Here is a 27888-nt window from a genome sequence, read left to right as displayed (position 1 = left end):
ACAGAGGCGAACACAAACGCCATTTTAAAACCGAGTCCTGGCAAAAAGACCCAACCGGGGAATAAATATTAAATAACCCGGTGTTATCTTTAACCTAGCACCAAAAAAAGTGGTGCTTTTAAAATGAATGGGAAAATCCCATAGGAAATATTCCGGTGGAATATTTTGCATGGTAACCACTGCCACCAGCCAGAAACTCGAGGAGGGGGGACTGCACAGTGCCCCCTCGAAAAACAGACCCAGGGGCAATCTAATTACCCCTACCAGTACTTCCACAATATGATGGTGTCTACTGATTCTGTTCACAATTTAAGACTAGTAAAGTCACCATTGACTTTACATGCCCTGGGAGACAGTAGTCAGTCCCAGGGTATGGAGTCTGTTTGGGGGTCACTGACACCCCTATGTTACTGCACTGAGGGTGCTGTGTAACACCCTTAACAAAAACACCTGAAACCCTATGGAGTAAAAGACCCCATAGCCCATTAAACACATTACAAAGTCAAAGGATATCTCAAATCATGTCTAAAAGTGAGGTGAAAGTCTCATTCTTAGTAGGAGAAAATAATAAACCCCTAAAATCCTGCAAAGCTGCTGGGGGACTCACTAGGTTTGGGAAATTAGCCTATACAGAGAATTCTCCCGAACAGCGCACACCTTTTATTCCTCGTTGCTGCTGCCGGCTTCATCCCTGTGTGGTGCAGACCCCTTTCAGAAGTCCTTCACAGCGAAGCTCGAGGAATCGTGGGTTTGCCAGAAACCAACAGGAACAACTGCCAGGGCACCAGCTGCACCATTGGAACATGGTACTGTGTTCTACTCGAGGAAACTGGGTGAATCCCTTTTCTTCATCCTCAAGGCTTGCCCTTGTATTCCCTTCTTATAACCTTTGCTTCCGAACATTGACAATATCAAAGTACTTTTGGGCTACACTGAATCGTGAACTGTGACGGTGTAATCTTCGGCAACAGGTCTCCGGTGTCACTTAACCCTGGCTCCGACCCTTTGACTTTTGAACTCTTGTTTGAGTGTTTCTCGATGCTGTCTGCCTAACCTAAATATTGCCTGTGATTTTTGCCTCCAACTCCCTCTGGGTATCTCGGGTGCTAAGTGTGTTTTTGCCCCGGTAGCATTTCATGTCACGGTTACGTGTTTATTGAGTAGACCGAAATGTCAAAAAGTGATCACAACCGCATCCGCGGTATCATGTTGTTCATAACACCGGTTCATTCAAACACAGGGTACTTACCTTGAGACATACTGTACAAAGTGAATTGGTTGGTTGTAGTATATTTAACGTGTGGTTTTGTTTAAAGTTTAATAGAAGTGTTGTGTTTATAACTGATGGTTTAAAAATAAATGTTCTATTTTTTTTACCTGAAACCTTGAGTCAGGGTTTGCTTGAGCCACAGTAATTGTGGTTCCTTTGTGTAATCTCTGCTACTGCTCATATACTCTTGATAAGCCTGGCTGCTCCTGCTACCACTATAACTTAGTAGTACAGGCTTGTACCAAAGTTAAAACTTGTATTGCCACCTGTGGTCTTAATTGTGTATAGTGGTACCTAAGGGCACTGCACAGGATTCTGCGTAACAGTGCCTGGTTTACAATGTTTTTCGATGGTTACCATTGAAAAGCGCTTTGTAAATCATGCCACATTTTTGACTTTCTGTGGTCTGTTTTGTATGCCGGAGACACACGTGTTTTCTGAGTGCTTTTTTTTTTTACTTGATTGCCTGTTATTTGAAGAGTTTGTTTTGAATTTGTCAAAAAAAATATCTATTTTTAGCAGTGCATTCAAGACCCCAAAATCAGAATGCAGAGTTGCATGTTTTATATTGTGTGCGTTTTGCTACTGGGGATTTTGTATTTTCTGGTTGAGATCAGGTGTGTTCTTAGAGTCACAATTAATTAAAGGGTGTCGCTTTTTTTGAATGGCCTTTAATGTGCATTACTTTCTGAGTGCAGCAAAGCAATATGTTAAAGCAACTTTTTTTTTTTCTCCCTTTCAGTTGATATTTACTTAACTGGAAAACTGTCAAGGCTCATTAATGGCGCCTGATATTAAATATACCTGAAAATCGAACCATGGGGTCTGTGCCGCTGCATGAAACCCATGCAAGCTGCCGACTTCCTTTTAAAATAGCCATAGTTCTCCAGCATTGGATCTTTCATGGATTCACATGCTTAGAATATTCCCCGTCAGGCTGGGAATCCATGGTAAGTTATATAGACATTTTTCATAGGAAAAATTCAGACACTTTTGTGTCCCATCTACGTCGTTTTGGGCCGCGCACGTCGGCGTCACTAGGACGTAGAGGTATATATAGCCCCGCCCCCGCGGCTCCCTCAGATTTCAAACGTCTTCCAAAGTGGTGGGATTACCTCGCGTATCTGCTATTTGGTTAGGTTGTACTTTCTACTTCTGCGACTGTTTTTTCTTCTCGAAAAAATGTCTGGAAAGGCGTTGTTTCGGCCGTGTGCTACATGCGTTCTTAAGGTGTACGAAGGGCATGGTCATATGGACTGCATTCACTGTCTTCATCCTCACCACACAGAGGACACATGTGAAATCTGTCAGGTCTTCTCTCAGAAGATCCTCAAAGACCGAAAAAGACGCCTTGTCGATTGGCTCAATGACGGGGCGGGTGCGTACCCGGCATCGGAGGTGGGCTCCACGGCCTCGAGAAGTAAGTCAGAACCCCCGACGAAGAAGGCGCGTTCTGCTGAAAAACACCCCTCAGAGAAGCATTCGGAAAAACATTCGAAGGCCCCTTCTTCACACAAGGCGTTGTCTTCTTCCTCCTTGTCTTAAATGGAGAGAAAGGAACCATCTAAATTCTCCTTAGGAGACCGTCACAAGTCTACCTTGAGTCGAGAGGCCTCGGCCAGCAAGTCGGCCCTGAAAGCGGCGGGAACACCAAGGCCCTGCGCCACTTGCTTCGTCGACGGTCCGCTCGTCGACACCTGCGTCATCGGCGACGACTCCCACGCTTCAGACAGCGGCTGAAGGAAACATATTGTCATCGACGGTGGTTCCGTTTATGGGATGGCAACCGGAGGTTTTTGATCCCGTTCCTCCTGAGGCCCTGCTGCAACCAGAGGCGGCTTTTTCCATCTCGTCGGCTGACTAGGAACGTGGGCCGGTCGCGCACCCAACTGACCTGGGGTTGCAACCAACAAGTGCCGTGACCCTCTTAAGTGGGGGGTACCATCCTTACGACCTCGTCATTCCTAAACCCCCCAGGCGGTTCTGTCCTTGAAGGTGCTAAATACGCTACAGAAGCTGTTACAGCGTTTGAACTCACAGATAACTCAGCCCAGTGCCCCGGCACGGCTACAGTCTACGCCACTCGTCGACGAGCCGGGCCCGGCTCCTCGCTCGACGACCAGGATTACTGCCGCTTCCCAAGCTGCAGAAGATCGCCCTCGCCCACAAGGAGAACTACCGGACTCTGATTCCGACCGCGAAGGGTCGGGTTCAGACATACTATCCCCCTCAAGGGACCCAACATGGGACTCTGAAGCAGAAATGGAGGCTCCGAGAAGTCCGGCGCAGCCATCACCACCTGACGACGTGGGAGCGTTCCAAGCCATGAGTAAGGCGTGTGCTGAGTTTGGCCTAGTCCCTGAAGAATAGAAAAAGGATTGTTTTTTTTCTTTTTGATCATATGGGCAAGAGAAGGAAATCAATATTCGCCATCCCTATTTTAGACCATGTCTGGCAGGAGGGCCTGAAGACCATGCGTCCTTTCTCGGAACCGGCAGTAAAAGGTCGTTTGGAGAAGAAATTCAAGGCTCCGGAATCGACTCCCAAGTGCTTGACGTCTCAAACTTCGCCGGAATCGGTGGTATCCGCGGCAGCGGCTAGAAAGGCCAGGTCCCAACATAAATGCACGACCCCGCCGGACAACAAAGCCAGGAGGCAAGACGCCTTTGGCAAGAAGGTGCTGTCGGTCGGCGCGACTACAGTTAAAGCAGCCAACTCCTTGGCGATTATGTCTAGGTATGACAGGGAAATGTGGCACCGGCTGGCTCCTATCTTGGAGCATTTGCCCGAAGAACATAGAAAGTCCGCCATGTTGCTAGTACGGGAAGAAGCCTCCAACCATGCTATAATCATTGCTGTCGACCTAGCCGTGTCCGGATTTAAGCAAATCAATAATGGCGTGGTACGACGACAAGCATAGCTCAAGTGCACTACGTTCAGACCGGAGGTGCAATATAAAGTCTTGGATATGCCGTGTGAAGGGGAACAACTGTTCGGTGAAAAAGTTGATGAAGCCTTGAAGGGCATGAAAGAAGATACTGACACGGCGCGGTCACTCGGAGCCCTCCAGAGCGGTAGGAATTTTCGTTCCTTTCGTCCTTTCAGAGGGGCTTCGGGTAACTCCCGGTTTGGGTCATCTAGAGACCGAGGTTTCAGCAGACCCTCCTACTCGTCCCAAGGCTACAGACGTGCGGCCCAGTCTTCTCGTAGAGGCAGAGATTACCAAACCTCCAGACGGCGGGGTGCCTACCCTTTGTCGACGAAAGATACAAAAGCCAAGAACCAACAATGACATGTTTCAGGACGTCCTGGGGTGCCGAGTGTCTCGAGTGGGAGCGCATAACAGACTAATGGGTTTATGACACGATTCATCTGGGCCACTCTCCAGTTAAAGGACAAGCCACCACACATTCCACCGGTGTTCTCGGCTCAGCCCCACCTTCAAATACTACTGCAGAAGGTGGCGCTTATGCTGCAGAAGGGGGACTATAGCAACCAAATGGAAAATGGCGTCCCATCTTGGATCTACATCTTGGATCTACGAGCGCTAAACAAACTGCTCAAGAATTTAAAATTCAAAATGCTTACGCTCCAGGAGGTGATCCGATCGATACAACCCGGAGATTATTTGTCGTCGCTAGACCTTCAGGACGCATACTTCCATATCCCAATGCGTCGACGACACAAGATTTCTGCGGTTTGTCGTCGGACGAACCCACTATCAATTCAGGGTCCTCCCGTTCGGGCTAAAATCGTCCCCCAGGACGTTCACCAAATGTCCGGCTCCAATAGCAGCCTGGTTAAGAAAGGAAGGTCACCATGTGTACCCTTACTTTGACGACTGGCTAGTGAGGGGATTGTCTCCGGAAAGGACACAAGAAAACCTAGATGCCACCATGTCCCTCCTACAACGTTTGGGCATCGCAGTGAACTTCGACAATTCCTCATTGAAGCAGTCAAGGACCTTGGTCTTTTTGGGGGCAAAGTTCCACACACAATCGGGGCTGGTGAAGCCATCCCTCTAAAGGATTCAGACTGCAACAAAAGGCATCAGAATGGCAAGTCGGCCCCAGAGTGTCAGTGCAAAGGTACATGTCCTTGCTGGGGACCATGTCGTCCTGCATACTCTTGATCGGCTCTTCATGAGGCCTCTTCAGGAATTCTTGGCGGATCGATGGGCACAGTCAAGGGCGCTGGTCGGACAAGTTGACCATCAACGGCCAGCTTGTGCAGGCTGTTCAGTGGTGGAGAATTTTCATACATCTGACGAAGGGAATGCCCCTGCTGGAACCTGCGTTCCAGAAGACAGTGGTGACGGATGCTTCTCTAACTGGGTGGGGAGCTCATCTGGAGTCCCTACAGGTTCAGGGTCGTTGGTAATCGGAAGAATCCGCCCTTCACATCAATCTGCTAGAGTTGAGGGCGGTGCGTTGAGCCCAGAAATCCTTTCTACCACAGATAAAGGGCTCAGTGGTGAGAATCATGACAGACAACACGACAACAATGTTTTATCTACGAAAGCAGGGAGGAACTCGCTCCAGGATCCTGTCGCCGGAAGCCCAGAAGATCTGGCATTGGGCCCTCCAACACGACATACATCTGTTGGCGTTCCACTTAACCAGGAGTAAAAAATGTGCAAGCAGACGCCCTCTGCAGGGAGATGAACCGTCTACACGAATGGGAACTGAACGACCAACAACTGCACCGTGTCTTCGCGAAATGGGGTCACCCGGCCCTTGATCTCTTTGCGACGAGAGACAACAGGAAATGCTCACAATACGCGAGCAGGTGGCCACAAGACTCGCTAGGGGATGCGTTCTCCTTCCTGTGGACGGGCAAGTTTCTGTATGCCTTCCCCCATTCCCTCTCATCCGTCGACTCTGCAATGGATCCGCAAATATCCATGTCGGTTGATCCTGGTGGCCCCGTATTGGGCCAGACAAGTGTGGTTCTCCGATCTACTTCACCTTTCAGCGGCAGAACCAATGAGGTTCCAGAAGATCCCCAACCTTCTGTCTCAGTAGAAAGGGGTCATTTGGCATCACGACCCGGACAGCCTCAGTCTGACGGCCTGGCTCCTGATTTCTCCGTGTTTGGCGCGTAAGCGATTCCAGCGGACTGTCGTCGCATTCTGCAAGCTGCAAGGGCACCTTCCACGAACGCTTCATATTCATACAAATGGAAAAGGTTCTGCATATGGTGCACAGGTCAACCAGGTTTGATCCCGCTGACGGATCACACCGGAACAGCTCCTACCATACTTGTTGCTTCTGGCTAAAAACGATTTATCTGTTTCATCCATAAAGGTGCATCTGGCTGCCATCTCAAGATTTACTCGAAGAGGCATTCAACTCCATTGTTCAGTGACCGCTTAGTTAAACACTTCCTTAAAGGGTTGTTTCGAACCTTTCCTCCCACAAAGAAGTTTCCTCCGATCTGGAGTCTAAACCTGGTTCTGGCAGCCCTGATGAAACTCCCTTTTGAACCAATGTCGTCGACGTCATTAAAATTTGTCTTGGAAATTGGCTTTCCTGATGGCTATTACTTCTGCTCGACGTCTGTCAGAAATACAAGCTCTAGTGATCGACCCTCCGTATTTGAGGTTTTTCAGTAATAAAGTTCTGCTGGCCACTAACCGGCATTTCATACCTAAAGTGCCTTCCATGTTCCATAAACCCACTTCTATAGTGTTGCCTACATTTTTTCCAACACCTTCTTCAGTGGCAGAGAAGACTCTCCATACATTGGACGTGAAAAGAGCTTTGAAGCTTTGAGTGCGATGGAGATAAAATTTTAGAGACGCGAGACAACTCTTCGTAGCTTATGGTCCTGCGGCTAAGGGTAAAGCGATTTCAAAACAAGGACTATCCAGATGGGTGTCTTCGGCCATTTCTCATTGTCATCCCAAGGCCGGAAAACCGCTAGAAAAGTGTCCAAGGGCCCATTCGACGAGATCTACATCGTTGTCGACGGTGCTGTGGTCCGGAATTCCTCTGGGTATATCTGCCGGGCGGCTTCCTGGTCGGTACCACACACGTTTACCTGGCATTACTGTCTCGCACAGCAACATGCTGAAGATACACAGATGGGGCGTGCAGTACTACGTCACCTGTCCAATAAGGTAAGCCCCAAGTGGGGGTTACACCGTTCGGCAACTATGCTTTAAAGTGTCGTTTCTTTAACTGTTAACATACTATAATGTAATTTGTTGCCATGGTAAATATGCGTTGTGATTATTGTGATGTTGGTTTGCATACACGCCTCCAATGTTGGGGGATACTGCTATACAATCTATTCTAAGCATGTGAATCCATGAAGGATCCAATGCTGAAGAAGGGAATAGTTTCTTTCTTGTAACTCCATTTCTCCAGCATTGATATCCTTCATGGATTCACATGCGCCCGCCGGCCTCCACTGAGCATGCAAACCAGAAATCCCCCCCCCCATACTACTTTGGGGGTCGAAATCTGAGGGAGCCGCAGGGGCGGTGCTATATATACCTGTACGTCCTAGTGACGCTGACGTGCGCGGCCCAAAACGACGTAGATAGGACAAAAGTGTCAGAATTTTTCCTATGGAAAATGTCTATATAACTTACTGAGAATTCCCAGCCTGACGGGGAATATTCTAAGCATGTGAATCCATGAAAAATACCAATGCTGGAGAAATGGAGTTACAGGTAAGAAACTATTCCCATACTGGTGAAGGACAGTGTAGAGTTTCTCCCAAAATCATGTTTAAATCAAAGTTCACACAAGTAGGGAATTGTTTAATGTGCAATAAAAGTCCAGAAATGTATTATAAGAATCAGTTGGAAAATAGGTTTGGGTCAATTTCCAACTAGGGAAATGGGTTTATTGAAAACGTCACTGGCAGCTTGCTTATGGATTTTTTTCGCTTTGGGCAGTGGGGTGTATTATCTGCCGCGTTGAGTGGTCGTTGTCCCTGGAGTGCACCATGAATGGGGGGGCGAGGACCCATTTGCCACGAGAGTAGTTTGTACATAGACTGCAATGTCAGCCATGTCTAAATGACCCTTGTGCCAAATACATCTGAATACGTGATTGAAAAGTCAAATCTTCCTGTTTTTGCTTTGTGCTAAAGTCAAATCTTTCTGCCCCTTTGCGAAATGATCTGTATTTTGCTTGTATACTGATGCTTCTCTGTAACTTGCTAGTCCAGTGACCTCACCACTCTTTTTGTTCCACACCTACCTGCCTTAGCCCCCCAAGTTTTCCATCCTCTCCTTACTTCCACCCCCATGGCGCTTTCTGTTTCTCCTATCTTTTCCAACTGCTTCTCCATTGACTATCCTTCCCTTCTCACGAAGTCTGGTAGGAAGTTCAAAAAGGATATCTTGGCCTCTAACCCTGGTCTTCCTATCGCAGACACCTATTCCAACGCTTTCTCCAGACAGACCCTCAGACATCCTCTGTCGTTCCTTCGCCAGATCTATGGACTCCTCATATGATCTCTGCTCTGTCCCATCTCCTCCTCTCCCATTAATGGTGGCACTCGCTGGGAAGTTCTCATGGCTTCCTTCGACTCCTCTAAAGTCGTCATTAATTTCTACCTAAATGGCACTGTCATGGTCCAAGGTTCTCAGGCTAATCTCCTCTTTGAGAGGCGCTTCCCTCGGCTCATCAATTTCCTCTCGTCTCCTGCTGTCCCCTCCTCTCCCCTCCCCCCTTGGCTTACTCTCTCTCCTCCTCTGCCCCTCCTAGGGCTCTTCCTCCTCCACAGGCCGTACCTCTGATTTGTACCCTTCCCTTCCCTGGAAGGTCTTTAAGGCTGGCAACGTTCTTCCTATTGCCACTCTCAACTCTCGCTCTGCTGTCACACTCCTGACATCTGCCAAATCCTTGAAGAACTAGACCTTGATGTCCTTGGTCTTAATGAGAGATGGTTCACGACCAGCTCTGTCACAAGCTTTGACACTCATCCCTGATGGCTACAAGATCCTCTCTGCACCCAGATCCTCTCGGTCTAGTGGTGGGGGTAGCCCTGATCCTTCCTGAGTGGAATCCTGCCTCTATCATTCCCACTCAGACCTACTCCTCTTTTGAATGCGTTGTCTGTAGGCTCTCTCGCCTCCCCATTACCTTACTGTTGCTGCCATCTACCGGCCGCCTGGTCAAATCCACTCATTTCTCTGAATGGGCAGACCTCTCCTCCTCCCTCCTGGCCTCTACCACTCAACTCCTCGGTGACCTCGGTATAAATTTAGACTCTCCTTGCTCCTCCTCTGTACTCTTCCGTGTCCCCTGCGACTCCCTCACCCTGTCCATCCTCGACCCTGGCCCGACTCACTCTGCAGGACACTCCCACCAACCTTCTCGGACATCTGGCCCATGAAGTGTGTGTCAGTTGAGGCTTTTGCCACCACCTTCTCAACACCCCCCCACCCCCCTCCCATCCTCCACCTCTGGCTGTCTCACACCCTGACACAGCCTTGTCTCTGCTCTTCTCTTCAATTTCTGATACTCTTGATGCTCTTGCCCCTGTCATGAGGATCCATTTGAAGTCCAAAGCCAAGTGCAATTCCTGGCATGAATCTGACTGGCCTGTAGCCTACTACAAAGGCAATACCGACTAGGTCCTCACCAAGAAGAGTCCACATTCAAGCTCGTGTATCTGCGGCATCCAACAACTTGGCTGAAATCTGCAAGGAGCTGGCCAACCCTGCTGCAGTGTCTACCCCTCCAGTTGCCTCCTAGGCTCTTTGCAATGCCCTTGCCTCTCACTTCATCTCAAAAAGTAGGAGATCCTGACCATCCTCTCCACCCCTCCTCTCACCATCTGTGCTTGCTGACCCTCCTTTAACCACCCCCACCATCCTTGTCCTTTCCTATTTTTTCCCCTGACGCTAGACTAGTCTGATCTATGAAAGCGGGGCTCGCTTCTGCGGTCAAACTTAAAGAACAGTCCAAGACGTCGAAACAGAAGAAGCGCCTAAAGACGCGTCTAAAGACACGTCAACGCCTTGACCCTCGAAAGGAGTACTCGGAGAGCCCTTTGTCTTCATCCAAGACTTTAGGAGAAAAATCTCTATGGTCTAGAGAGGAAAATCGTCAAGAAGACCCCTTTCCTCCCCTGGACTCCTCTGGTCCATGATGAACCAGAGAGGTTTGAGGGGTGCATGAACATAACAGCGGTTTGTTGAATTCTCAGAGGTTTGCTCCAAGAGGCCTCATGAGGAGTTCCCTTATACACATATGGCTACGTTTCAGAGGACCTTTGATGGTCCTCATGAGAATTTTTATGACCTTACTGGTGATGAGGTTCCTATGAATCCCTACGTGCAGGATGATCCTTTTGGGGACCCTACTGATCATCCAGCTGATCCCATGGAGGGTCGGGAAGACAACCATCCGGTTGATCAACCTTGGGTGTCCCCTCCTTCTACCTTGGACCCTGACGCTCCGACGCTCCTTGTATGGATTCCCCTCCTACCACACCAGTCCGTCAGGCCTCAGCAGTAGATGATCTGATGGCGTTTAACGCTATCTTAAAGAAGGCAGCTGAAGATTTCCAATTCGTCTCACAGGAGGCTGTGCCGGATTTGGATTTTGTAGAAGACCTACTAAAGGAAAAGCCTCCTGCCAGTCGGGCCATCCCATTACTGAACTCTAAGACGTCTGGCTCCTTCATTGTTCACACCAGCTCAGACCAGGGCGGTTAATCCCAGAGTAGAGATGTTTTGCCCTTCTCCTACCGACCCCCCCTTTACATTAGGGGGCATGCCACTCAGGATTCCCTAGTCGTTACTACGAGGAAGAGAGCGGGTGTCCCCCTGTCTGCAGATGAGGCACGGCCTGATAAAGAATGCAAAAAGTTGTATGCGCTGGGGAAAAAAGTTACAACTGCTGCAGCATTCTCCACCCGAATAGCCAACACCACCACCTTGTTGGCTAGCTTTTGTGATGTACAGTGGAACCTGCTGGAAGAGACCTTTCAAGAAGTCCCTGAACCGGTGCATGCTTGTCTGCGATTGTATCGAAAGGCAAGCAAGTGTGAACCTCAACATTCTTAAAAACACTTTGGATGCTTCTGAAACAGGGGAAGGACTTTAGCCCAGGGTATCCAACTTAAACGGCTCGCCTGGTTGAGGGACTCCGTGTTTAACCCTGTAACCCAAGCATCCTTAATAAACAAGGCGGTTGAGGAGACCAACTTGTTCGGCAAGGCCGTAGATGGGGCACTAGAGACAGCCAAAAAGGAACATGACACTCAACACCTTAAACCAGATTACCCAAAGGCCTTTACAACAGAGGGGCTGGCTCCTTTCGTGGGCAATCTAACTCCCCTCAAAACAAGTATGGTTCAGGAAATAACTGGTCCTCAGAACAAGGATCTAACACCACCACCACCACCTAGCCACTTAGAGGACCTCGCTGTGGAAAGTGTAGGGGCCGGAATTGCACCCCAAGGCTCGCCAGCCTCGGATCAGAAATGACCCTCCGATCCGGGTCCCCTCCCATGGCTCCCCGTTCGGGGGACATCATTCATGCATGCATGCATGCATGCATAGGAGGGGATAACAGACCAGTGGGTGCTCAAGACCATCGCCCACGGGTACTGCATAGAGTATTGCAGACCACCTCAAGTCAGACCTCCAACATCAAGACGCATGACGCCGGAACCCCTACGCATCCTGCTGCAAGAGGTCGATATCCAGCAGGAAAAGGGAGCCATAGAAGTCCCTCTTCTACAGGTAAACAAGGGTATTTATTCAATATACTTCCATGTACCCAAAAAGGATCTCACCCTGTGCTAGACTTGCCCCCAGCAAACAAATTTGTCAAACCTCAAGTTTCGTATGGTCACGCTGCAAGAGGTAATTACTCTGCTGACGCAGGTGGAATTACATGGCAACATTGGATATGAAAGATGCATACTTTCATATTTCAATGTTGCCGGCGCACAGAAAATACCTAAGGTTCATGATGTAGGACAAGCACTATAAGTTCAAAGTACTCCCCTTCGGCATTGCCTCGGCTCTAAGGGTGTTTACAAAGGTACTGGCAGTGGCAGCAGCGCACCTGCGCAGGGACTCCGTCCTGGTTTATCCTTGCCTCGACGACTGGTCCATAACAGGGGATTCCTACCGAACATGCCTGTCCAACACTCAAAAGACTATACAACTCTTATTCAGCCTGGGATTCTCCATCAACGAGAAGAAATCCAACCTACACCCCAGTCAAGTCGAGCACTTTCTAGGTGCTCTAATTTGGACAGAAGACTGCCTAGTCTTCCCCTCCAACGAGAGGCTTCAAAACCTGCGGTTTCAGATCCCTCAGTATGTAGCCGGTCGGAAGGTGACGGTACGCAAAGCCATGCGACTGTTAGGAATGATGGCGTCCTGCATTTACTTAGTGCCTCATGCGCGTCTGCGTCCCATGCAAGAGTGACTCAACAGCCAGTGGTGTCAGGCCAGCGGACGATGGCACGATCTAGTAGTTGTCTCGCCAGCCCTCATTCTCTCTCTGCAGTGGTGGTCGAGGGAAAACTTCTTGAAGGGAAAGGCCTACCACCCCCGCAGTAGAAGCCACTCTCACAACGCACGCATCTCTCACGGGGTGGGAGGCTCACCTACTTCAGCAGACGGCGCACAGCGTGTGGTCCCCAGTAGTAGCATGCAACCACAAATCTGTTGGAGCTATTAGCCATATTCAAAGCACTGAAAACCTTTCAGACACCGCTGCAGGGTAAAACAGCCCTGATCCTCACACATCCCCACGGCCATGTACTACCTGAGCAAGCAAGGGGGCACACTCTCCAGGGCTATCCAAGCTGTCCCAGAACATTTGGAAATGGGCTCTCTCACAGGATGTTCCTGTTGTCCCAACACGGTCCAGGGGTACTCCATCTTCTAGCGGACATGCTCAGCAGATACTTCCCTCTGCCCGTGGAGTACGAATGGCGACTACACGAAGACATCGTCCCCAATGTTTTTGTGCAAATAGGGCTTCCCAAAGATCGACTTGTTCACACCTCTGGAGAATGCTCAATGCCAAGATTACGCCTCCAGGTACCCCCAGAACCGATCCAAGGTGAACGGTCTCGCGATACCATGGCCAGGGAAATGTATTGCTTCCCCTCCTGATGCACCAGGAACCTGTCGCCATGATTTTGGTGGCCCCAATGTGGGCCTGCCAACCTGGTTCTCTCATCTGATGGAGATGTCCCTCTCTTCTGCAATGAAACTGCCTTGCCCATACAACATGCTATCTCGGGGGAAACGCTGCACCCATTCCCGCAATCTCTGAATTTAGCGGCCTGGCTCCTGAGGTCATGGAGTTCGGGCATCTCCAACTTCCTCAGATGCATGCAAATGCTTCGGGAGGTGAGGAAACCTAACGCCCGATATTGCTACTTTATTAAATGGAAGCGCTTTGTCATCTGGTGCAATTCCAAGGTTTCAATCCCATTGACTGCTCTCCTACACAAATTGAATTATACCTGACTCCCTTACTAGACTCAGACCTGGTTTTTAATTCCCTGAAAGTACACTTGGCTCCCCTCTCAGCCTACACTACGCCCCAACAGAAGGTGTTGTGGTGGAAAATACCAGTTATTCAGGCTTTCATAGAAGGGGTTAAAAGGATTCCCCCCACCCCCCAATTTCTAACCCGGCTCCCGGAAGGGACCTAAATGTGGTATTGACTAGACTTATGGGGTCTCCTTTTGAGCCTATGCATAAGGCAAGTCTCAAGGATCTTAACTATAACACAGCCTTCCTAGTGGCTATCACTTCTATTAGAGTTAGTGAGCTACAGGCCCTTTCAGTTCTAGACCATTTAGTTAGTCCTCAAAGATCAGGTGGTTCTGCGCACTGGCCCTCGATTTGGGCCTACATTTATTTCTTAGTTCCATGTGACCGAATCAATCAAACTGCCTACTTTTTTCCAGAACCCCACTAACTTGGCCGAAAGAAGCCTACACACATTAGATGTGCGCAGGGCAGTCGTATATTACCTGGAAAGAACTAAACCACTAAGAAAACAAACCAGTTTTTCGTTTCAGTGGCAGCTGGTAGAGGAGATCCTCTAGCTAAATCAGCCGTATCAAGGTGGATTGTCAATTGCATCTCTCTTGCTAAGAGAACGGCCCTTCAAGCCTATAGCACACTCTACTAGAGGCACTGGGGCTTCCATAGCATTCATTGCAAATGTTCCCCTAGAGTCCATTTGCAAAGCAGCAACCTGGAGTTCTGTACACACCTTTACAAAACACTATTGCCTAGACACATTCTAGGTCTGATTCTCAGGTGGGACAACCAGTACTAAGACCTCTTTTCACTACTGTTCCTTCTCACAACCCACCTCCAACTCCGGGTACTGCTTGCTAGTCTATGCACAGCATGTGATTCTAAACAGAACAAGCATCCGAAGACATGCCTTACTTACCGTAATAGCATTTGTGATGATTGTATATGCTTAGATTCACATGCTGTGCATATAGTCCGACAGCCAGTGTTAACAGAGTATTGCATCTTTTCCTTCGAGGATCAAAAGGGGATGTCGACAAGGGCATGCCTGTAACACTATCCGTGACGTGTAGTGTACCCAAAATCCCTTGCGCGTTGTGGTCCCTCAGATTGTATTTTTTCTGCCATGAGGGAGCCTAATGACTATCATGAGGTGAGTACATAAAAGAGAGAAAGTAGTAAAATGTCTGTTCCTTCTACCCGAGGGAGTGCATCTCTCACCATAGTGACCAACATACTCTTAGTCCCCTTTCCTCCATATGTCCATCCCCACCCCCGTAATAAAACTGGTGTCATAAGGCAATGGTAAATATTGTCGACGCGTCAAGGGCCACACCCCTGCATGCCTCATTTAAAGGGGAAGATTTTTTTCTGGTGAAAATGTTTCCGCCCTCCGTCCCTAGGAGGGACACCCATGCAGTATGGAGGAAAGGGGACTATGGACTAAGAGGACGTTGGTCACTACAGTGAGTAATTTATAATTTTTCATCCAAGTATTGCATCAGATCATCTAATGGATGATATTCTTCTAAGTTACTGAGGTCTTGCCTCAAAGCCGTCCCATTCTCTACCATATTGCTATTTGTGTTGATAGTTTAGCATTCAGCTGTGGGTGCTCTTGATCTGCTGAAAATGCGAGCCTTTGCCCACCATTACAGTGGCCTGAATGAACCCATTCGAAGACGGCTTTGTGATGTTACAGCAGCCTGTCCTGACATTGGCTACCTCTGCTCTCAACCACCATTTGGCAGGTGCTGGCCTGTTCCAAGGCCCACTTCTGCCCCCTCTTCCTCTACTCATCACTTTCTTCCTGCATCTTGCCGAACGTGCGCTCTGTATGCACCTTTAAATCATTGAATCAGCTGCTCTGCAGGGCTGCTGATGCTGTGCTCTTGTGCACCTAAATTCGGATCAGCTGTGCATTTACCATTTCCACTGCCTCATTCCCACAGACACATCTCTTGTACTAGGTAAGCCCTGTGGCCCTCGTGCTTTTTCACAGGCCCCCCTTCAGCAGTACATTGGTCATTGTTGGCAAAAAAGAGCTTAATTTTTAGCATTTGTTTTCTCAAGCGTTATAAAACGCAGCAATTTGATCAGAAAAGCATATGGCTGAAACACGTCTTTTTCGCATTGCATTCAGCTGTGGGTGCTCTTGATCTGCTGAAAATGCGAGCCTTTGCCCACCATTACAGTGGCCTGAATGAACCCATTCGAAGATGGCTTTGTGATGTTACAGCAGCCTGCCCATGCCTCCTGACCATTGGCTACCTCTGCTCTCAACCACCAATGGGTGGGACCGGGAGGCGGGAGCCGGCCTGTTCCAAAGCGCACTTCTAAGGCCCCTGTCTGCTCCCTGTCGGCTAAATGAAGTTACTGCCACAACCTGACCCTTCCTGATGTTGCTACCTCACTCTGATTGGAGACTGGACTACCAAGTCTCTTGGCTCGCTCTCCGTGGGTTAGTTCCAGTCCTTTCTGTTTTTTCCCTTTCTTTCCCTTCTTGGGACCTTCACTCTCCGCTCTGCTTTTCCTAACAGCTCTCCCTGTTATGTGCTTGTTTCGGCACCCACCTTTAACTTCTATTTCATAGCCCACTTCTCTTACAGTGCCTTAGCATTCAACTTTATTTGGGTGTGTTTTTCATTTACCTCTGGTCATTAATTGTAACCTGGTAGCCCAGTGCCTGCTCCATACAGCTGTACTTGCATACTTCTCCCACTGCCTCCTCTCTACTTACCCATGGCTCTATCCTTTTCTCCTATCTATTCAAACTGCTTCTCTCAACTGTCAAGCCCTTCTCACTAAGTCTGTAAAGAAGTTTAATAAGGATATCTTGGCCTCAAACCCAGGTCTATCCATCGCTGATACCTATTCCAGCACCTCTTCCAGACAGACCCTCACTGACATCCTGTTGTTTCTTCGCCGGATCTATGGACCCTGCATATGATCTTTATGCTCTGTTTACTTCTCTCCATTAATGGTGGCACCCGCTGGGAAGTCCTAATGGATTCCTTTGATTCCTCCAGAGTTTTCATTAATCTACCTAAATGGCACAGTCATGGTCTAAGGTCCTCAGGTCAATCTCCTCCTTTTCGATGGACTCTTCCCTCGCCTCATCAAATTCCTTTTCGGCTGTCCCCTCCTCTCCTCCCTTGGCTACCTTACCCTCCCATCCTCCTGCCCCACCTCATACTCTCACCGCCCCACCTCGCCTCCGCAGGGTGTACCTCTGATTTGTACCTCGCCCTGGAAGGTCTTTAAGCCTGGCAACCTTCTTGATCTTGCCACTCAACTCCTGCTCTGCTGTCGCACTCCTGACATCTGCCACCTCCTGTAAGAACTTGACCTTGATGTCCTCGCTTTTACTGAGACATGGTTCATGGCCAGCTGCCACAAGCTTTGACACTCCTCCCTGATGGCTACAAGATCCTGTCCGCACCCAGATACACTCAACCGGGAGGGGGTGTAACCCTGATCTTTACCGAGTGGATTACTGACTCTATCATCCCCACTCAGACTTGCTCCTCTTTCGAATGTCTTGTCTGCAGACTGACTCCCTCCTGCCCACTCTTACTGTTGCTTCTCTCTACCGCCCCCTGGTCAAATCACCTCTTTTCTCTGAGTAAGCAGACCGATTATCTTCGCTTCTGGCCTCAACCCCTCAGCTCCTACTCCTTGGTGACTTCAACATCTGTCTCGATTCTCCCTGTTCCTCATCTGCTCTTTCGCGACCTATGCGATTCCCTCTCTATCCTCCCCTCTGGCACTACTCACTCTGCAGGACACACACTGGATGTCTTGATCTCATCTGGCTTCCCCCTCTATTGCTCTGGCCACTCCTTTCTCCTGGAGCGATCACTGCTTCCTCTGCTCTCTCCCTCGCTTCCCTCCAAGCCAAGCCTACCCCAAGATTGCCACCTACCTTCTCGGACATCTGGCTCATGAAGCGTGTCGGTTGAGGCTTTCACTGCCACCTACTCCTCCACAGACCTGCCCCCCCGCCCACTTCCATCCCTGGCTGACTCGCACCCTGACACAGCCCTGTCCCTGCTCTACTCTTCTATTTCTACTACTCTTGATGCTCTTGCCCCTGTCATGAGAATCCGTTTGAAGTCCAAAGCCAAGTGCAATTCCTGGAATTACTCCAACCTAGCTACACTTAAGCCTAAGTGTAGGGCGGCTGAGAGGAAATGGAGGGCTTCTTGTTCATCCTCTGAGAAATTGGCCTGTAGCCTACTACAAAGGCAATACCGACTCTGTCATCACCAAGAAGAGAGTCCACATTCAAGCTCGTGTTTCTGCGGCATCCAACAACTCACCCGAACTCTTTAAAATCTGCATGGAGCTACCTCATCTCTTGCCTCCCAGACTCTTTGCAATGCCCTTGCTTCTCATTAGATCTCCAAAACACAGGACATTCTGTCCACCCTTTCCTCCCCATCTTCTCTCCCCTCTGTCTGCTGACCCTCCTTCAGCCACCCCAACCCTCCTCATCCTTCCTCTTTTCTCCCCTGAAGAGGTCGCTAGACAAGACTGATATATGAAAGCCATGTCAAAACAGGATCATCCCTGTTCCTCAAACCATCAAGGACCACATCGATACCCTCGCTCCTGCCCTTTGCCGATTTCTGCAACCTCTCCTTTGCCTCAGGATCCTTCCCCCTCACTTCTGAAGCTCTCCTTTGTGCATCATCATCTCATGAAACCCACAGCTGGCCCTTCTTGTCCGGCCAACTATCGCCCTATTTCCATTACTCCTTTTTGGGTAAACTCCTGGAAAGTCTGGCCATCTCTCAGCTTAACCTTCATACCGATTCTGTTGGTGCTCTCCATGATCACCAGTCCGACTTCAGAGCTGCCAGAAGCACAGAAACTGCTCTCCAACCTTGACTCTAACATTCCCTGTGTCCTCATACTAATCGAGCTCTCCTCTGCTTTTGACAGTCGACCAGATCACCCTTCTAAACCGTCTCCGTGATATCCTGGGTATACCGATCAAGCTATGGCCTGTCTTACCTCTGATCTCTTTCCTCTCTGATCGACCCTCTCAGGTCCAACTTGGATCTTCGATGCCTCCTATCGCCTGTCTCCACCTGTGGTGTTCCCCAGGGGGTCTAACCTCTCGCCCTGGCTTTTCAAACCATACCTGGCAACTCTCGTCCACTACATTGCCATTTTTTGCTCACATTTCCAGTTCTATGCTGACGACACTGAACTCCTCTTCAGGCTGCCCTCAGCCGCCTCCTCTCCTTCTCGCATCTCCGATTGCCTAACTGCCATTCAAGGTTGGTGTGCCGCCAACAATCTGTCTAAATGCCAACAAGACTGAGATCCTCCTTATCGGTACACCTTCGCCATCTTTTCCCCCTCTCTGGCCGTCCTCTCTTTTCTGCACTCCTACCCTTACCTGCGAGGCTAAGAACTTCAGGGTCATCTTTGACTCCACACTTTCCTAGTCTGCCCACATCTGACATCTCTAAAAAATCGAACTTCTTACTGCACCTCCTCAGAGGTACTCTGCCTTTCTTCTCATTCCCCCCAGAAGCTTACGGTCCCCCAAGTTCTGATTCTCTAGGTTGGACTACTGTAACAGCCACTTTCTAAATCTACCTGCCACCACTCACCTCCCTTTACAACTACCCAGAACAGCACTGCAAACCTTGTCCTTGGCCTCAAGCCCTGGGATCGTATCTCTCTGGCTCTGAAATCCCTTCACTGGCTTCCAGTGGATGCAAGGATTACATTTAAAACCCTCTGCATTGTCCACAAGGCTTTCTGGGGCCTGGGTCCAAAATATCTTCAACTATCCCTCTGAAAATACCTCCTCTTGAGCTCTTTGCTCCTCTACCTCCAACTCCCTCAAGGACAGTCGTTTTTCAAAGAAATGTGCTGGGGTAGATAAGTCTTCGGCTGGGGCCTTCCTTTGGAACAGCCTCCCTGCCACTCTGACACTTGGAGAACCATCTCTGGTTCCAGAAGCACCTAAAGTCCCTCTTTGCGTTGCCTTTGCCCTCCTTCTCCCCTACTGATCTTTATCTCTCGGCACTGTGCACCTGGCCACCCTCCTGCACGGCCCTTGGGCCACCCCTTGGACTGGGGTCCGTATCTGTACCCATACAGTCCCCCATCCCCTTTTCTTCTGCACTTATCTGACAGACCTTATCTGCTAAACCCACCACTTGCCACCTTCTGACTGCACTACTGCTTATTGCCTTCATTTAATTAATTTATTTATTACTGATCTGTTTTCTCCTCTGCACTTTCCATTGCTCCCCACGTTTCCATGCACTACCGCATTCTCAATGTCACTGGGCCTAGTAAGATCGTTTTTTTTTTTGTTCTCCCCCCCCCTCCCCCTGCCTTGTTTGTGCTCTGAAACACTTGTGTAAGAGCGCGATATAAGTAAAACATCAATTCAATTGCACTGTCACCAAAGGCTCTGTGTCCACTATTGTCTCAATATGCATTCCATCAGTATTTATTGGTTTGTGCTGACCTTATAGTTGTGGCCTAATCTAGGCGCCACAACGGGTATATGAAAATTTCTTAAAAACGCTTGTGACCCATTCGCTTTATTTTTAGTTTTACCTTTCACATTTTTGGATTTGCCTTCTTCATGCCGGCCTTACTTTCTTTGGACTATACTGTTTCTTTTAGTTTCGTTTGTCTTTTAAATATAACAAATCTTTGCTCTTTCAGGACGACTTCCTGTTTCTATTTAAGAGGTTATTCAATTTGGCCCGGGCATCTTGATTAACTTTTGTTGCATTTTTTCTCTGTGGTCACATTTTTCAGAGAACTTGCCAATGGGACTTTGTCTTTGGAAATAGTTTGAGTATCCACCTTTGGAGGTGTATTGTCCAAAGTGGCGCGTCCTTGATCGTTGTCTTTACTGAGTTGAGTCTTTTGTAATTGATCCTTTGTTACCATACTTATGTCCCTCACCACTTCATATGTTTGATCAAAATTAGCGTCCAAGGTTACTTTCTTTGCCCTCCTGATTAGGGTTTTCTGGATGTCCTTTTGTCACAAGCAGCTGCGTTTGTAGTAATAGTTTTTGATCAAATGGCAAGTTAACTGGTTTCCCATTTTTTTTTTCCCCCCATCCATTTTAGATATAATAGTGCTTCCATCATATTTTGATTCTCGAAGGTTTCAGCCTGTGGCAAGCCTATCGCGAATCATTGTTGTAAAGGTTTCGAGATGTAAACGTTTTGAAAGAGTCATGGCGAGCAAAGTTTCATGGTCTTTCAAACTACTATGGATGTCCTCGTATAACTTTTGAATGGAGCGAGCAATATTGTAAGAGCTGGCTCAGGTGCAACATGCTCGCCTTGGAAGCAAGACCGGAGCAACACAGGTTCGTTCCCTGGTATTAAGCACGTTATAAATAACCTTTCATATCATTGTGAATCTACATCACTGCCTCATTTGAAAGTTGCTGTCCCGCTATTTAGTTCTCCCACGATTGATTGCTTGGTGGTGAATAGGTCGACGACCACTGCACATTAGGTGACCCGATTGCTAAAAACATGCCATCACGTGTGTCACTGTATCCCGTGGATAAGTCACTGTGTTCACGTTTCTGCCTTAGGACCTACCTCTTTAGTAGCACCACTGTAGAACATTACGAGCAGTTACACCTACCAAAAGGTGTTTTCCTTTTAAATGTAGTAGTAGGTGTTAAAGGTAAATAGTGCCGTTGCATACCTTTCTTCAAAAGAGAACCGAAGAGACAGTTCACATATGCGCTCTCTGATTTCTGCTGTACCATCTCTTAATTTAGCCACAATACGCCTTTCTTGCTCCATATCGGTATTTTGTATCATTTCTAGGGCGTTGCCATTCCTGTTAATGAGCACATTAGTATGTTCTAATGCTCTTTCCGTGTTTGCAACAAAGTGCTCGCGTTCTTTACGTTCCTTTGGCTCAATGGTGTTAATCTCTATATCCGTAATGGCTGTCGTAATCCATTTGTCTCCTTTCTCCCCTTGCTCTCAATTACAGTTGAATTGTTGATGTATCCAGTTTCTCGATCCTTTCGAGCATTAAGCTATTACGCTGAATTTCACTGCCACTTTGAGCTCTCGTCTTTCAGGATTCCACTTCAAGAAAAATTGGCTTTTTTTTACTTTTTCAGCCATCTCGTTGTTTGAGAAGCCGGTTGCCCACTATTTTCGTGGTAGATACCAACGTATCGTATTAGAATCGAACTCTGTTAGTTAGTGTTTGAACATTCCGAGAGTAAATCAGCCTGCATCAATTCGGCGTCCGTCAAGTCTAAGTTTATCACATTGTTTCCCATAACAATCTTACTTTTCTTTACTTTTTCGTGTTTGTGCCTATATCTCGTATGGCATTCATCGTATTTTTGTTTTATATAGCGCCTTAATCCAAGGCGCCTTACAGTTAACAAGTAACACATAATCGTACGTGTGTGAAGGACTGTAGAATATTGTGAAATTTATTTAATTTCGTACAAGTGTTTGGTGTTACTTGCTCACTCACCTTGGAGTCAATTTCATTGTCTCGGTGAGCCAACGTGCAGCTGTTGCCATGTGCTTGGTCCCACTTGATCCATTTCAGGTGCAAGCGATGATGCATGTTAAACCCAGTAGTTAAGTATTCTGAAATGAACTAAGCAGAGCAGGGTTTAGGCTTGGACTTGTGAAAGACTGGACTCATGTGCTGGCGCTACACTCCACTCCCAGCTTCTGTAGGCAGTCTTTGTATTAAAGGAACTGTAGCAGCAGCTCAACTCAATAGAGGATACTTCTCCAGCGAACAACACTGACACTGGAGAAAGACTGGACTCGCAGCCGGACCATGCCATCATATATAAAAATACAATCTTCTTAAAGATAAAAGGAAAGAAAACAAATATTTTCATAAATGAAAACAAGATACCGAATTGTTAAAACATTTCTCTCGCTGGGCGCAAACCTCCACTAGAGCCCATAATATGCTGCCATGCCAGCTTATTTGGCATTGTATGGAACTCTTCCATCAAAGATTTAAAATAAAAATATCTTTGTTTAGAGTTTAGCAACCATTAAGAATATGCTTTTATGTTTCAATTTCCCCCAGAATCTTACAATACTGACAGATCCTCTGCTCCCTTAGGGTTCTATTGCTAGCACCAATAATCTCCGCAGTAGGATACACATTTAGGTGCAGTCTTTACATTGGTCCTCCAAGCTGCAGTGGGAAATTTAATCTGGTAGAACCCCAAACCGGTCTCGCATCAAGCAGGATACCTTCATATAAGCGATAATTCTGAACTGCTTCAATAGTATGGATAAAATCTGTTTCCCAGAACTTAGACTTGCCTTATTAGGGTGTAAGTTAACCTTTTCCATTACAATGTGAACTCATTATGAAATAACGTTTTAACGCCCACTTATTTACAGAAACTGACGATTTAATCACTAAGATCAGCCTAAGTGTCTACCATATTGAGGTTTATTTGTAATTTTTTTTATTTTATTGAGCATTTGTAAGGCGCTTTGTACAACAGAAATGTGTTTCAAAGTGCCACAAGACTAAATGTGAAGGGAGCAGGGGAAATAATGGCAGAAACAGTATATACACTCATGGTCCTACTAGGCCTTGTGGCATTCGAACATGCAAGAATTGATGCGGATGTAAGGAGGAGCAGGGGAGTAGAGCGGGCCCGGGAGGGAAGTGCTAAGGGGAGCCAAGGAGGAGAATCTCAGGCTAAGAGCTGGTACAGGCAACTCTCAGGGGTGTGGTGTGGAGCCACCAGGCAGGGACCCGGAAGGCAGTGCAGTGGTGGGGGAGGGGTGCTTGTATTGACTGGGAGGAAGGGCCTGTGATCCTGTGAGATTCGTAGGGATTGGGCCACCGGTCAAATTGGCATTGGGGTGATTAGTAGGGAAGTGAAAGAGGTAGAGACGAGCAGAGGTTTGAGCAGTTTCCGGAACTTAAGGAGGTCCGACTCAAGTCAGAGGGGCAGGGAGGCTGTTCCAAAGGAAGTCTCCAGCCGGGGAGAGACCTGCCCCCCTCTTTCTGCTTGGCGAAGAGCTTGACAGGGGGTTGGAATTAGAGGAGCGCAAGGCTCTAACAGGTCTGTATTTAAGGTGTGTAAGTTGGAGGTTGTGTGGTCTCGGGGATTCAGAAGTCCTTGTGAATGATGCAGAGGATCTTGAATTTGATTCTTGCAGCCACTGGAAAGACTTTGGGGCTCGAGAGAGAGTCCCTGGGTTTGAGGCCAAGGATAACTCTTGCAGCTCTATTCTGGATTAGCTAGAGGGGGGGGTTGAAGGGAGAAAAAGGAGATTAAGAAAGGGTTTTGCAGTCCCGCCTGGAGAGGATCGAGCTCTGGAGGTATTGAGCTTCTGGGGGAAGGTGAGAAAAGGAAGAATCCCTCTGAGGATGTAGAGCTAGAAGTGGGACTTTTTGGTAAGGTCCATGATGTGAGGGGTGAAGGACAGTGGAGTTGAAGATGACCATGAGGTTTTTGGCCTTACAAGATGGTGGGGGTAGAGGGCCCAAAGAGGGTGGCCAGAGGGTAGGAGGAAAAGAGGGCACAGGTGTCCCGGTGAGGATGATCTCTGTCTTGCTGGCATTGAGACAGATCATTCGCTGCACACCATGCCTGAAAGGCAGACACCGTCTGGGATGAGAGGAGGAAACAGGTAAAGTAGAGGGAAGTTTGAAAGAAGGCTGTCATCGGCAGAACACTTGAAATGAGGAGAGATTAGATCAGTTGGTGGTTTCCCCTGCGTAATGTATCCTAATCAACATACATATTTCCATAATGTGTGCGAGTAAATGGAGACTAAATTTAACTCGTACGTGATAACTGCAGTTGGGACACCATTAGGCCACCTCAACACCCTCCTCCAGGAGCAGCACTCTAATCTGGTCCAATTAACAGAAAAAGACAACACCGTAGCGTTACGGGTAGAACCTTTTTGTTATAAAATTCCACCAACGGGACCAGTGAGAAGTAAATGAATCCATTAGCATGCATGCCTCAAATAATGAAATGAGCAAGTCGGAAGCCGCCCCTAGTATCTCAGATGCTGGGTATATCTGTCCAGGTTAATGTTTATCGTGTTGCAATCGCCTCGCAACATTATGTACCTACCCATACATTGCAGCATTGCCAAAATGGCATAATATTTCTTTGTTGTCAATGCTGGGGACATAAACGTTCAGCAAAGCGGTGTTTACCAAATAGAATGCCTAGTACTATAAACTATCAAAACTGCCTTCAAGGTCTGCTATACATTTGTCAAACCTGGAGTGCTGGCTTTAGTGAAGGAGGATATCTACGCCACGTGAGCTAGAAACATAATTCGAAAACCGTTTATTTTCCAACCCTCTGCCCTAGTGTTGACGAAATGAAGATGTTGAAGCCTTGATTAATTGCCTATCTTGGGGGCATCTCTATTTTAATGTCATGCTTTTTTAAGTACAATATATTCCTAGCTTGTAACTGGTGTTTAGCCTCTGAATATTCCATGTAATGTCAGAGATACACGTGCGGGACTGGACTTCCTCACTTTGATGAATCCCGAGATGTCACTTCTCCCCAGAGGGTATCCCCATCCAATGAGGCAAGGGTGGTGAGGCCACTACCTGATAGCCCCCAATCCCCAAGAGGGTGGTGCACAGCAGGAGGATCTCCTGGGAAGAGACCTCATCCCCTCTGGGGACAAAGGAGAACATGTTTCTGATGCTTGTTAATCTGCTTAGAATTGCATGCTGTGCATATGGTCCGACATCCAGTGGTAACCACTGAGTATTCCATCTTGTCTTTCGGGGACCGAAAGGGGACGTCGGCATAGGCGTGTCTGTAACACTATCCCTATTGTGATGTGTGTAGTACTCAAAATCCCTCACGCGCCGAGGTACCTCAGATTGTTTTTTCCCGCCCAAATAACTGGTCGCCCTATAGCGGAGCTCTTACTAGAGACATTGTTTATCTTTACTGAATTGTCGGTTTATTCCCCGTTAAGTTAATTCGTCCAACAAGAACATCTCCGACAAAGACTACGCGGGATGCGTCTCGGCTGTGGATTTCACCACCTATGATCCGGCAGGCGGATTTTCCACGTAGTCGGGCCCTCTGGCCGGCCTATACAGTAGGGGGAGTGGGGTCGCGGTGGCCATATTGTTTTAGCATGTCTTTCTTCCTTTCCCCTCTTTTCCCTTTCGGTCTGGTCATCCTTCCCTTTTGCTATGGAAAGGACTCCTTTTAGGTTCTGCCCTAAGTGTAGGGTTCGATATCCTTGGAAGGACGAGCACAGGATGTGTAATGCCAGTCTCCCCCTAGAGCACGACGAGAAGCGGTGTGCGGCGTGCAAATTCCTTCGGCCGAAGACCCTTAAGGACTGCTGTGTAAAGCGGTTGGCCGCTTCTCCAGCATGGGGTCTGGCATGGATTCACATGCTCATCAATATTCCCCGTCGTCAGGCTGGGAATCCTCGGTAAAGAAAAAACCAGTATCAGTTTCGTTTCTGATCTGTCTTTCGTAGTAATAACCAATCACTGGTCTCTGCGTCATACTGACCACAGCCAATGACTGCCCTCTACCTAAGCACCGCCTCTGGCAGCCATCTTCAGATTTTTACCGCACGTTCATATGTTGGGATCCTCGTGCTATTGCTCTCGAGCGTTAGTGCTATTTTTTCGCGCTTTTTCACAAAAACTTCGATTCTTTCGGTCAAAAGAGCCTCAAGCTCCACCGATCCTACATCCGATCAACGGGGACCCGTGTCGGATTCGTCTGTGCCCCTCAAGGGTGAAGATTTCGTCGAGCTACGCTTCGGAGGACTCCAGAAGCTTCTCAGGCCCGGTCTCGGAGATGGCCCAGGAGAAGGGAAGCTCGACGCCCGGAAAGCTGTTCAGGGTCTGCCCTGGATGCCAGCTGCAGAACGTCTTTAAGGAGGACGAACACTCTTTCTGCCTTTACTGCCTTCATGAGGACAAAACGCACGTGGAGAAGGACTGTGCGTTTTGCGGCAACATGTCGGAACGGACCATGAAGGACCGTCATCAACGTCTCGCCAACTGGCTGGAGGGTAAGAGCCCGTCTGGCGAGAAGAAGAAGAAATCCGAGCGGTCTTCTAAGACCTTTGAGGGCGCCCCGGCGACGGGGGCCCAACATAAGGCCAAGCACCGCGAGTCCGCTGGCACCGGGAGCGCCGAACGGTCGGGCTCTACGGGCGCCAGGCAGGGCGCACCCTCCCCGGCACCATCAACCACGAGCCAACGCTCTGGGTCGGGTAAGAGGAAGGCCGAGCACCCGGCGAAGCTCCTGGAGAGGCCCCGGTCGAGCTCTAAGGCAGAGGAGGAGCGTGGCAGTGCCCCCTCCCTCAAGGATAAGGCGGTGAGCGCACCTAAGGTGGTGAAGGCCTTGATCCATCCGACCAAGCCCTCTATCGAAACGGTCGCGGCGGCCCTGGCTCAGCCTGTAGAGGCTGCACCAGTGGTGGCGTCCTCAGGGCCCAGAATCTCCCTGCCTCCTCGGAGGGAGTCTTCTTTTGTGCCCATCGATAGGACCCCCGTGAAACCCTCCGTGGGGAAGAAGGGGGGGCAGGGCGTCGTCGTAGATTCGGCCTCAACCTCAGAAGAGGAGCTGATCAAGGTCTTAAGCCACGGCCTAGGCGTGGAACAAGGCCAGCCCGTCGGAATGGACCCCGACGCAGGTGACGACGACGACATCGTCGAGGATACCGACGGGGCCCCTGCTCGCCCGTCGGATTCCCCTCTGCCAGCGCCGCAAGACAACTCGGCGGCCATTTTGTTGGCCATACAGTCCTTATGCTCCGAGATAAGGACGAGGCTACCGTTACCGACGGAGGAACCTCTCCCGTCGGGGGATCCAGAACCGGGACCTTCTGGTGTTCCCCCTACCAAGAAAAGAAGGATCCATCCACCACCTCCTTTTCTACCGTCGCGCCCCGTCCAGCCCTCCTCCCCGTCCACCCGAGGGGATGATACGGGGACTGACACGGCAGCGACGGGTACGGACGACGAGGCATACGACGAGGATATTCCGTCGTCGCCTCCCACCAGGGCTTCTCCGCCCGACTAGATCGGATCTTTCCACTCCATGATCTCTAGGGCTTCCGAGCTTTTCCAACTCTGCCCT

At 48.8% G+C, this 27888-nt stretch overlaps 1 protein-coding gene across 2 annotated transcripts in view; it reads left to right on the top strand.

Annotated features, from left to right (window-relative positions):
* Positions 1 to 27888, top strand: part of PAFAH1B1 (platelet activating factor acetylhydrolase 1b regulatory subunit 1) — a 1367099-nt gene that overhangs the window by 162235 nt on the left and 1176976 nt on the right. The gene's annotated exons all lie outside the window — the stretch shown is intronic.

The sequence above is a fragment of the Ambystoma mexicanum genome, chromosome 9 (genome assembly GCF_040938575.1).
Source record: "Ambystoma mexicanum isolate Mex_15411 chromosome 9, UKY_AmexF1_1, whole genome shotgun sequence".
NCBI classification, from domain to species: Eukaryota; Metazoa; Chordata; class Amphibia; order Caudata; family Ambystomatidae; genus Ambystoma; species Ambystoma mexicanum.
The sequence above is the reverse complement of the archived record's forward strand: the minus strand, read 5'-3'. Positions and strand labels throughout refer to the sequence as shown.